Here is a 10,893-nt window from a genome sequence, read left to right as displayed (position 1 = left end):
TTTTAGTTGTTATGCTGCACACAACTGGAACAAACTACCAGCAGAACTGAAATCAGCCCCAACTGTGAACACTTTTAAATCCAGGTTAAAAACATTTCTCTTCTCCTGTGCTTATGATTGAGCTGTTTTAAAGCACTTTACATACATCTTTAATTTACACTCTATGTCCTTTTAATGATTTTAAAGCTAATTTATTATTTTATGCTGCAATCATTTTATTTATGTCTTTCTATTTTTCTGTACTTTGTTTTTATTATGGGGGGGGGGTGGGGGTTAATTGTATGTTTTAAGTTTCTCAAATTACATGTTTTTCTGTTTTATGTAAAGCACATTGAGTTGCCATTGTGTATGAAATGCGCTATATAAATAAAACTGCCTTGCCTTGCCTTGCCCTATAGCATCACAGCGGGGAGTGAGGTTTTCCAAAGGTGCATGGAGCAGCTTTTCGAAGGACACCCGTGTGCAATTGTGATCGATGACATCTTGGTGTGGGGCCGCTCGAGAGAGGAGCATGATCTATGTCTCTGCCAAGTCATGGACAGGATACGGGCTGTCAATCTCAGACTGAACCATGAAAAGTGCTCTTTCAGGGTCACGGAGGTTGCTTATGTCGGTCACTTGCTCACCAACCAGGGTGTTAAACCTGACCCTGCCAAGACCGCTGCCATCCGCCTAATTCCCCCGCCGGAGGACAAGCACAGTCTCCAAAGGTTCCTAGGCATGACCAACTACTTGGCCAAATTCATACCAGACGACAGTGAGACCACGGCACCCCTGTGCAAGCTGCTGCGCCAGGATGTAGACTGGTGCTGGCTGTAACTCCACACAGAGGCATTCACCAAACTCAAAGAACTTATCGCAGGTCCCCCGGTGCTGCGGTACTTTGATGTGCCGTGTTGTTCTGTCAGCTGACGCCTCACAGCGTGGACAGGCCGGTGGCTTTCACTTCAAAGGCCCTCACAGAAACTGAATCACGCTACGCTCAGATTGAAAAAGAGCTCCTGGCCCTTGTCTATGCTTGCACAAAATTCCAGCACTACATATATGGATGGCGTGTGACTGTCGAGACTGACCATCAGCCACTCATTACCATACTAAAAAAGCCACTTCACACAGCATCTGCACCCATCCAAAGGATGATGCTCCGCCTGCAGCGTTACAACCTCAACGTCATCTACAAGTCGCTGATGCTCTCTCCCGTGCACATCTGCCCTCCACTGACCAGGCTGAGGAAATGGAGGAGTACAAGGTCATGGTAGTGGACGTCCTCTCCTCACACAGGGTTGAGGAACTGAAGCGTGAGACATTGGCTGATCCTGTGTGCCAGCGTCTCTCTGAGGTCGTTGCTGCAGGCTGGCCCAATACGTTTAGGGAGGTACCACGTGACCTGAGGCCATTCTACGCCATGAGAGAGAAACTTACAACCGACAGTGGCTTGCTCCTCCGTGGACAGGGATTCATCATTTCACACTCACTCCAGTGTTACTACATGCAACAGCTGCACCAGGGCCACCCTGGTCTCGAGGCCACAAAGCGCAGGGCCAGGGAGACAATGTTCTGGCCAACCATCTACAGTGATATTGAAAGAGAAGTTTCCAGGTGTGCCCCCGGTAATGCTCTCAAGCCACACCAGCCTAAGGAGCCCCTTCAACTACATGACATCCCTTACCTACCATGGTCCCTGACCGCAGCAGATGTTTTTGAGTGGGAGGGAAAGGAGCATCTTGTGTTTATTGACTCTTACTCTGGCTGGTTCGAGATAGACCATCTCCCGGGCACAACAAGTGCCACACTTGTAGCCAAGCTGAAACGCCACTTTGCTTCTCACGGAGTGCCACATCAACTCATGACAGACAATGCTGCTTACTTCACAAGTAGGGAGTTCCAGGAATTTGCTCGCAAATGGGACTTCTGTACCCTCAGTCCATCGGGCTTGCTGAGAGGGCTGTGCGCTCAGCAAAGCACCTGCTGGAGTAATGTGCATGAGATGGAACGGACATAGATGCAGCTTTCCTCAGCCTACGTAACATGCCCAGGGACGGGCTGCCGTCGCCAGCTCAATGCCTGCTTTCTCAGCGCACCAGGGCTTTCATTCCCATGACCAAAGCCATGTACTCACCCAGAGTGGAGACACAGGTCCAAATGGCCCTGACACAGGCGAGACAGAGAGGAAAAGCCTACTACGACAAATCAGCTAGTTACATGTTCTGCACATATTATATGCATAACCCACATGTTCATTCTATAGATGCTTGGGGTTTCGTTATATGCAAGTCTGTGCTATTGTCTATCATGTGCTTCGTTGACATAGAACTTAAGAAGGGGGATGTAGACTGTGTTGACAGTTTCTATGGTTACTGCTACAGCGTTATGACGTCAGGGGTGTGGGGAATGCTGGGTATGAAAAGTTGTTGTTGGTCTCTTCTTAGCTAATAAAAGCTAACAGTTGTTACACCGTGACTGTCTGCAGTCTTCCTCATTCATGCACATCTACAAAAATGTAAATTTGTTTAAGGAGACATGAGATGATAAGACTGTTGCCAATATGAATTATTACAAAAAGGAAAAATAACACATTTAAAACTTAGCACTGAACTTACTCCTCACATATTCCTGTTGTATTACATTGCACCCATTATACCATGCTGTCCTGCCATGACACACTGCCCTGTGGTGAGTTAAAAAAAGTTCTCCCTTTCATCAAATGCAGCCCTTGAGCCCAGGTTTCCCCCCATGTTCCTGACAGTACACATCTGTTATCACAAACGAGCTAAAGTTAAGCTAAGCAAGCTAGCGTCATACCTCTCAGGGCAGTACACATAATAATAACCATAGTGCTACTGCTAACCATGCTTCACTGGACCAGTCCTTGCTATTTCAGAAACTTTTGACTAAATGTTAAGATATTTTTGTCCTAAAAATAATAAACAGGCTATTGGACTGGTGATGAAATACTGTGACTGTTACTCTGATAAAGATGATAGACATTTTGGTCTTACAACTACTTGTGTTTTCTATAACTAAAGAAGTTTATTGTAATTGACAGCTTAGCCATTCTGAAATGTTTAATGTGTGAATTGTCTGTCATGTTGGGTTTGTTTAGATTAAAGCTCTGAAATATGTTATACACAGGTTATATTTTTTGTCTTGCATTCCTCAGGTCATAATGCCCAATACTGCAGTTACTCCACCATGGCAGACTGGCAGATGCTGTGTGATGGAAGGAATAACACCAGGAGCTACTCTTCAGACTCATCAGTGGCTTTGAGTACAGCAGGCCACAAAAGCAGACAAACCATACTGAATTAAACTTTGCATGCTGCTACTTTGTCACTACTGATCATAAACCTTACATGGTGTCATTATTGTCATTGTTTCTGAATTTGATGAGCTTTTGATCTATTGTCTAATGTGTTTGTTCTAAACTGAAGGGTCAGTAAACCACATTTTAGATGTTAAAACAGAACTGTAATACATCAATGTGTATGACAGTGGAGTTTTGTTTTCATTCCAACTGCCTCAGTCAGCTGTTTCGTCAGTGGATGGAAAGTGCTTCACTGAAAACAGGCATGTAGAGGGGGAGGAGCGGACGGAGAGCGAGGGGAAGGTGAGTTTTGTTTTGGTTACATGCAGTCCAGAGCTGTGATGTCTAGTGGTGAAATTGAAATCGCATTTAGCCCCTTTAAGTTAGTTTAATATTCAACATTCATTTGACATTCAAAATACAAACCTCAATGGGTAGAGCACCCGCCCCATGTGTTGAGGCTACAGTCCTCACTGCAAGCGATGTCCTATCCTGCATGTCATTCCCCCTCTCTGCCTCCCATTTCCTGTCTCTCTCTCTCTACTATCTACATTAAAGGCAAAAAAGCCTCCAAAAATACAAAAATACAAAAAAAAAAAAAAAATACAAACCTATTATGCACTTCAACCATTTGAGTGAATGATGTCAAACCAACTGTATAACATACAGACTAGTATCCCTGATCTGCCTCAAGGCTTATTTTTCAAATGTATCTTTTCGTTAATTTTTTTTACAATTACAATAAATAAATTTCTACTCATATTGTGATTGTTCTGTTTTATACTGATAATGATACATAGATTAAGTAATGTTACTCTGCAATGATCAATTGAAAAATGTTATTACATATATCACGTTATGTCCCTCTAAATAACACTCCACTATGCGATTACTCCTCCCGTCTATCTGCTCTTTTCTCTTCTTACATCATAACAGGATGAAACTAACTGATATTAATAATATAAATAATATCAGAGTAGGCTGCTGTATGAAGCTTTCTTCCCAGATCCAGAAGACAAAATGTACAAGTCTGCAAAACTAAGCTTATAGATACAAACTTCAATGCACAAATTTGCAAAACTATAGTTACGGATAGAAACATAAATGTATACGTTTACAAAAAATCTGTTTACAGATACAAACATAACTGTACACATTTGCAAAACTACAATTACGGATACAAACATAAATGTACAAGTTTACAAAACTACAATGGCCAATGGACTTGTCATGATGTATTATTATTAATTTTTGGTCAGCTTTAGCTGATTTACTTTTTTTTTTTTAAAACTGTTGCAAATAATTTATGTTCAGGTACTGTACTCAAACTTATATGTCACATCCAATACTTAAAGCGATTGTTCGGCGTAATTTCGACCTAGCATCATATGCACCATGAGGTCTATCTAAACATCGCCTCAGCCCTTTTTTTCATTTGGTCGCAAAATAGTGGAGTTACAGCCATCAGCTGAATGGCTTAGTACAGGCGCTAATGGAACCAAAAGTGTATCTGGTAAATGACCCCACTAATAATGCCTGGATTGTTATCAAACTTCTACAGTAGAACAAATAGGCTCTTTACTCATAAATCCATGCATTGGAAAGTTTGTAAGTACACCAAGAGTTTATTAAAATAAACACTTACCTGATGGCTTTTACTCTGCTGCTACTGCTAAAGCTGGAAACATCTTGCGTGATCACTGAAATGACGTGTGGTCGCATGAGATCACACACAGAGCACATTGAACGTTTGAAGGTGCCATTCACCTGATAGCTCTAACTCCACTAATTTGCAACGAAATGAAATATATGACGCTCGGTCGAAATTACGCCAAACCATCGCTTTAAGTAGGTGTCAGACATCAGCCCATCTGCTGGGTTCTCATATTAAAGTACTGATGGTGCTGCTCACTGTTCAACTGCAGCTTTGACACCAGCTGGTAGACATTCCCATGTGTCCATCTCCTCTCATTGATAGAGTGAGCCTAACATCTTGCTCTTCAACTCAAGATTGGATGCAGTAATGGCAACACAGCAAGTGCTCTTCTTCTGTGTACAGCTGGTGCTGTCCATGACATATAAAATCTGAGAATTAAACCATGTATTTAACAGCCGGCTTTCTAAAATAGAGACTACTGCAAAAAACATGGCTATTGTAACATGCTATTCTTTTGTGGCTATGACAGACACATTTGTTTTGTAAACGAATGACATTAGCCTGTTTCACTATCAGTTTCAGTGTAAAATTATTAATTTCTATATTATATATTATAGTCATCAGTGTTGATGGAGAAACAGATCAGTAATATTTACACATATCAGAGGAGAACTGCACAGAAAGTTTGGTTGCTATATGATGCTTTAAAACATGAGGACAAAATGAAGCTGGTATTAGGGTCAAATAATGACAAATGCAGTGGGGCAAAAAAGTATTTAGCCAGCCACCAATTGTGCAAGTTCTCCCACTTAAAAAGATGAGAGAGGCCTGTAATTTTCATCATAGGTACACTTCAACTATGAGAGACAGAATGGGGGGGAAAGAATCCAGGAAATCACATTGTAGCATTTTTAATTAATTAAATGGTAAATTCCTCGGTAAAATAAGTATTTGGTCACCTATATTTGTTTAAGCAAGATTTCTGGCTCTCACAGACCTGTAACTTCTTCTTAAAGAGGCTCCTCTGGCTCTGTTTGAACTCGTTATCAGTATAAAAGACACCTGTCCACAACCTCAAACAGTCACATGCCAAACTCCACTATGGCCAAGACCAAAGAGCTGTCAAAGGACACCAGAAACAAAATTGTAGACCTGCACCAGGCTGGGAAGCCTGAATCTGCAATAGGTAAGCAGCTTGGTGTGATGAAATCAACTGTGGGAGCAATTATTAGAAAATGGAAGACATACAAGACCACTGATAATCTCCCTCGATCTGGAGCTCCACGCAAGATCTCACCCCGTGGGGTCAAAATGATCACAAGAACGGTGAGCAAAAATCCCGGAACCACACGGGGGGACCTAGTGAATGACCTGCAGAGAGCTGGGACCAAAGTAACAAAGGCTACCATCAGTAACACACTACATCGCCAGGGACTCAAATCCTGCAGTGCCAGACGTGTCCCCCTGCTCAAGCCAGTACATGTCCAGGCCCGTCTGAAGTTTGCTAGAGAGCATTTGGATGATCCAGAAGAGGATTGGGAGAATGTCATATGGTCAGATGAAACCAAAATAGAACTTTTTGGTAAAAACTCAACTTGTCATGTTTGGAGGAGAAAGAATGCTGAGTTGCATCCAAAGAACACCATACCTCCTGTGAAGCATGGGGGTGAAAACATCATGCTTTGGGGCTGTTTTTCTGCCAAGGGACCAGGACGCCATTTCACACATAAATGTTTAATCTCGGAGCTCTGTTGTGTCTTTCCCTTTGCTTTCCATGAACAGACAGATCTCCTCACGCAGCTTGAAACATCTTTGTAGCACCTTACCCTGGCTTAGCCATCACACATCTGTGTGATAGGGCAAGTCACCATACTCTGTATCTAACTCACCCAGAAATGCCTTGAACTGGTGGTGATTTAAACCTTTGCCTCTGAAGTTAACTGCACGCGTTATGATGCTCATTACATGGTCCATTTTCAAGGCTTTGCCACACAACGACTCCTGGTGTATTATGCAGTGATAAGCTGTCAGCTCATCTGTGACGTTTTCGTCCCGCGTCCTCTCACGCATCCTTGCCACCAATCCACTCCTATGTCCACACATCGCGGGTGCCCCGTCTGCTGGATACCTCTTCATACAGATCTTGTCCTGTAGTTGTGCCATGCATAGGACGTAATGCCAAAAACTCTTCCGTTATGCTCAGGCTGGAGTCCACTCCACGAATGAAAATTGACAGCTGGGCAATTTCAGTTGTGTCGGTGCTCTCATCCACAGCAAGGGAATATGCGATGAAATCTTCTCCCTTTTCCACAAGCTGTTCTTTTAGATTGGTGGAAAGCTGGTCTACACGTTCAGCAATGGTGTTTCGGCTCAGGCTCACGTTTGAAAATAGCTGCCTTTTGTCTGGGCACACTGCGTCACAAACTTTAAGCATACAGTTTTTGATAAACTTTCCCTCTGTAAATGGCTGGGCGACTTCTTCTGCCACACTAAAACTAGCCTTGACAGCAGCCTCGCTTTGTGATTTGGCCTTTGTGAACAGAGCCTGCCGGAACTAAAGACCTCGTTTTAATTCTTCCACCTTCTGTAGCCTTTGTTCTGTGTCCATATTCTTGTCTTTGTCTTTGTGTTTCTTAGACGTTTCATAGTGCCTTCTTAGATTAGATTCTTTCATTACAGTCACACTTTCTCCACCCATATGTCACACAGGTTTGCCTTTTACCTCCGTAAACATATACTCTGCCTCCCACCTGGCTTGAAACCCCCTGTTCTCACCGTCCACCTTCCGTTTAGTCATTTTTGGGGAGGGGGGTTGCAGAAAGTTGACATCTGCTCTGAATGCTGATGAATAATGAAGCCGAGGCCCGCTTGCGGCGCTGCAGTGAGTTCGCGGGCTACCGTTGCATTGTGGGGAATGGAGTATTGGTGCGTGCAAAACACCAGCAGGCGGCTGCAGCCTGCGGGCCGGTTCTAATACTAATCAAATCAAATATCATCCCGGGGGCCATAGATAATTCATTCGCGGGCCAGATCCGGCCCACGGGCCTTGACTTTGACACATGTGGTGTAACGGAAAGAATGAAAGGGGCTATGTATCGTGAGATTTTAAGTGAAAATCATCAGCAAGGGCATTGAAGATGAAACGTGGTTGGGTCTTTCAGCAAGACAATGATCCCAAACACACCGCCCGGTCAACGAAGGAGTGGCTTTGTAAGAAGCATTTCAAGGTCCTGGAGTGGCCTAGCCAGTCTCCAGATCTCAACCCCATAGAAAATCTTTGGAGGGAGTTGAAAGTCCGTGTTGCCTAGCGACAGTCCCAAAACATCACTGCTCTAGAGGAGATCTGCATGGAGAAATGGGCCAAAATACCAGCAACAGTGTGAAAACCTTGTGAAGACTTACAGAAAACGTTTGACCTCTGCCATTGCCCACAAAGGGTATATAACAAAGTATTGATTAACTTTTGTTATTGACCAAATACTTATTTTCCACCATAATTTATAAATAAATTCTTTCAAAATCAGACAATGTGATTTTCTGGATTTTTCTTCTTTCTCATTCTGTCTCTCATAGTTGAGGTATACCTATGATGAAACTTACAGGCCTCATCTTTTTAAGTGGGAGAACTTGCACAATTGGTGGCTGACTAAATACTTTTTTGCCCCACTGTAAGGGTTGGCCAGGTTTGATCAAATGTAGATTTTGTTGGTTTTATATCATTTGAAATGACATCTGCACCATTTTCTACCAAAAGTAAGACTGAATGCTTTTGAAAATGTCAAATGGTGTAACCACAAAAGAATGAATATTCAATATTTGATCACCTACAGTATATTTAGTGACTTATACTAATAATGACTTCATTAAAAAATGTAAATGTTTCCTGATCTCCATGATTCCCCAGATTAAATGTCATATTTAGAACAATTGTATTCCATTAGCTTTATTTAATATAAATAGTAAATAAATAGTATATAAATAGTTTTTTGAGAATTTAGTGTTTTTAAGCAAGGTGAATTATTTGGTACAACATTTTTGCCAGAATCCTCTAATATATTCTCTCAAAATTGATTAAAAGCAGACATTTTATGCTGTTTCAACAAGAAAATAATGTGTGCAAGTTATTCAGATGTTTATTTTCACATTTTAACCCTTTAAATTGACTAAACCACATGGACACAAAAAAATCTCATTGATTGCTTCTGTGTTGCGTTGCACTGCTCTCACAGCTGATTACCATTGGTTTTATTACCTCAACCTAACATCACATTTAGAACATCTATTTTTTTTTTTTTACTTTAGTCAAGAATCCTGGTTCTTATGTGAAGGTGGACTCACTTCCAGTTTTGCCTCCAAATAATAAAAAGACATAGCAAACTCTACACTTCATACATGTGAGTTTAGGTAATATTAAAATACTGATTAAGCTTTCAAAGACGGGTTTGTTTTTATATTGCAAACTGTAAAGGGGTGATGAGGTAATAAAGAAACACATTATTCACTGTGATGAGATTAAATAGAGAAATCAGTGAATATAGACGCTGGTTATTTGAAGTTCCTCACAAATATAGTAAAAAGAATGTGGGTGTATTCATGTAATTGTGTGGATGCAGAGGCGAGGCAGTGTGACAGGCCATAGGGCAGCGGGTGGAGGAGTGTGTGTGTGTGTTTGGGGGGGGGGGGGGGTTCAGGAGGACAGGTGAAGACATGACAGCCTGAAAAAAAACTGTGTGGCGCTTCAGGACGGAAACTCAGGCTGACAAAAAGACTCACGCAGGAATGTAGTCAAACAGTCAGTTCTGCTGTTCCCAGCACAAACACGACACATCGCCTTGACACACCAGGTTTTCCTCTTTGTTAGCACCCCTTGCTAAAAACTTTTCTTCTTCTTTCAGAACAGAAGAAGGAAGGAAATAGACAGCGTGCTGGACATGAAGTCAGCACTTACAGTTTGAGGTGCCACGAAACCACAGTTATGATTTTGATCCAAATAATTCATTTTAATGACTCAAAGATTGACATTATGCCACATATTAAAAAGATAAATTGATTGATTGTCTATAAAATGTCAGGAGTCACTTTTTATTAGTCTCAGTGATAGAAAAACTCTGGAGATGCTGTATCCAACACATTAGTGATGTTTACTTGATTAATGATCAATGATCAGTTCTGTCTTTGCTTTTGTTTCCTACCAATGAACTCATTCACTTACATTATTCAGCCCACTCAAATAGATTTGCTAAACAGCATCTATGGAATTGCACTTCAAAGTACAGATTGACAGAAATGACTGCTGACATGATGTGTTCATGTGCAGTCATTTCAATCAGAAAAGTCAGCTTCAGTTGGATGTTGTTACATTAATTCACGTAAAAGTGCTCATTTTAAGAAAAAGGAGCTTGTGTTACTTTTATTTTTAAATAAACTGTTGGGAATTAAGTCAAATATATAACAGACGTGTGCTCATTTGTAAAGTGCTGTTTGTAAGACTGAACACATCACAGTCATATTCAGAGTGAATACACCTAACCTGTTAGCTCATCCTGTAAAAAAACCCAACAACGTTGCAGGTTTTCAGGGAATATCAGTATTATCCAAATGAATAATTTGAATATTGATGAAAATACTTCCCAACTTGCTTCATACATTTATTTATGCTGGTTTTCAGTTAGAGCAGAACATAAACTAAACTTAAGGAAAATAAATCAGTGAGGTGTTTTTGTGATTTGCACTATCCACTACTACCTTAAGGATGTTTGCACTATATAACTTACATATTGCATTTATTTTGCACATATGTCCATTATTTGTCATAGCGAATGAAATCAAGTAATTCTGGTGAGATGAAATGCACACTTTCCGTGGGAGAATTTCCTCCCAAGTCACACGTTCCTGTCTCATTTCCTCAGGTTTAACGTCAGTGAAAGTTGTC

At 41.4% G+C, this 10,893-nt stretch overlaps 1 pseudogene; it reads right to left on the bottom strand.

Moving 5' to 3' along the window:
• Window positions 1-2,072: 2,072 nt before the first annotated feature.
• LOC128356269 (general transcription factor II-I repeat domain-containing protein 2A-like) lies at window positions 2,073-7,758 on the bottom strand (annotated as a pseudogene).
• Between the last annotated feature and the right edge of the window lie 3,135 nt (window positions 7,759-10,893).

This window comes from Scomber japonicus, chromosome 3 (assembly GCF_027409825.1).
Source record: "Scomber japonicus isolate fScoJap1 chromosome 3, fScoJap1.pri, whole genome shotgun sequence".
Lineage (NCBI taxonomy): Eukaryota > Metazoa > Chordata > Actinopteri > Scombriformes > Scombridae > Scomber > Scomber japonicus.
The sequence above is the reverse complement of the archived record's forward strand: the minus strand, read 5'-3'. Positions and strand labels throughout refer to the sequence as shown.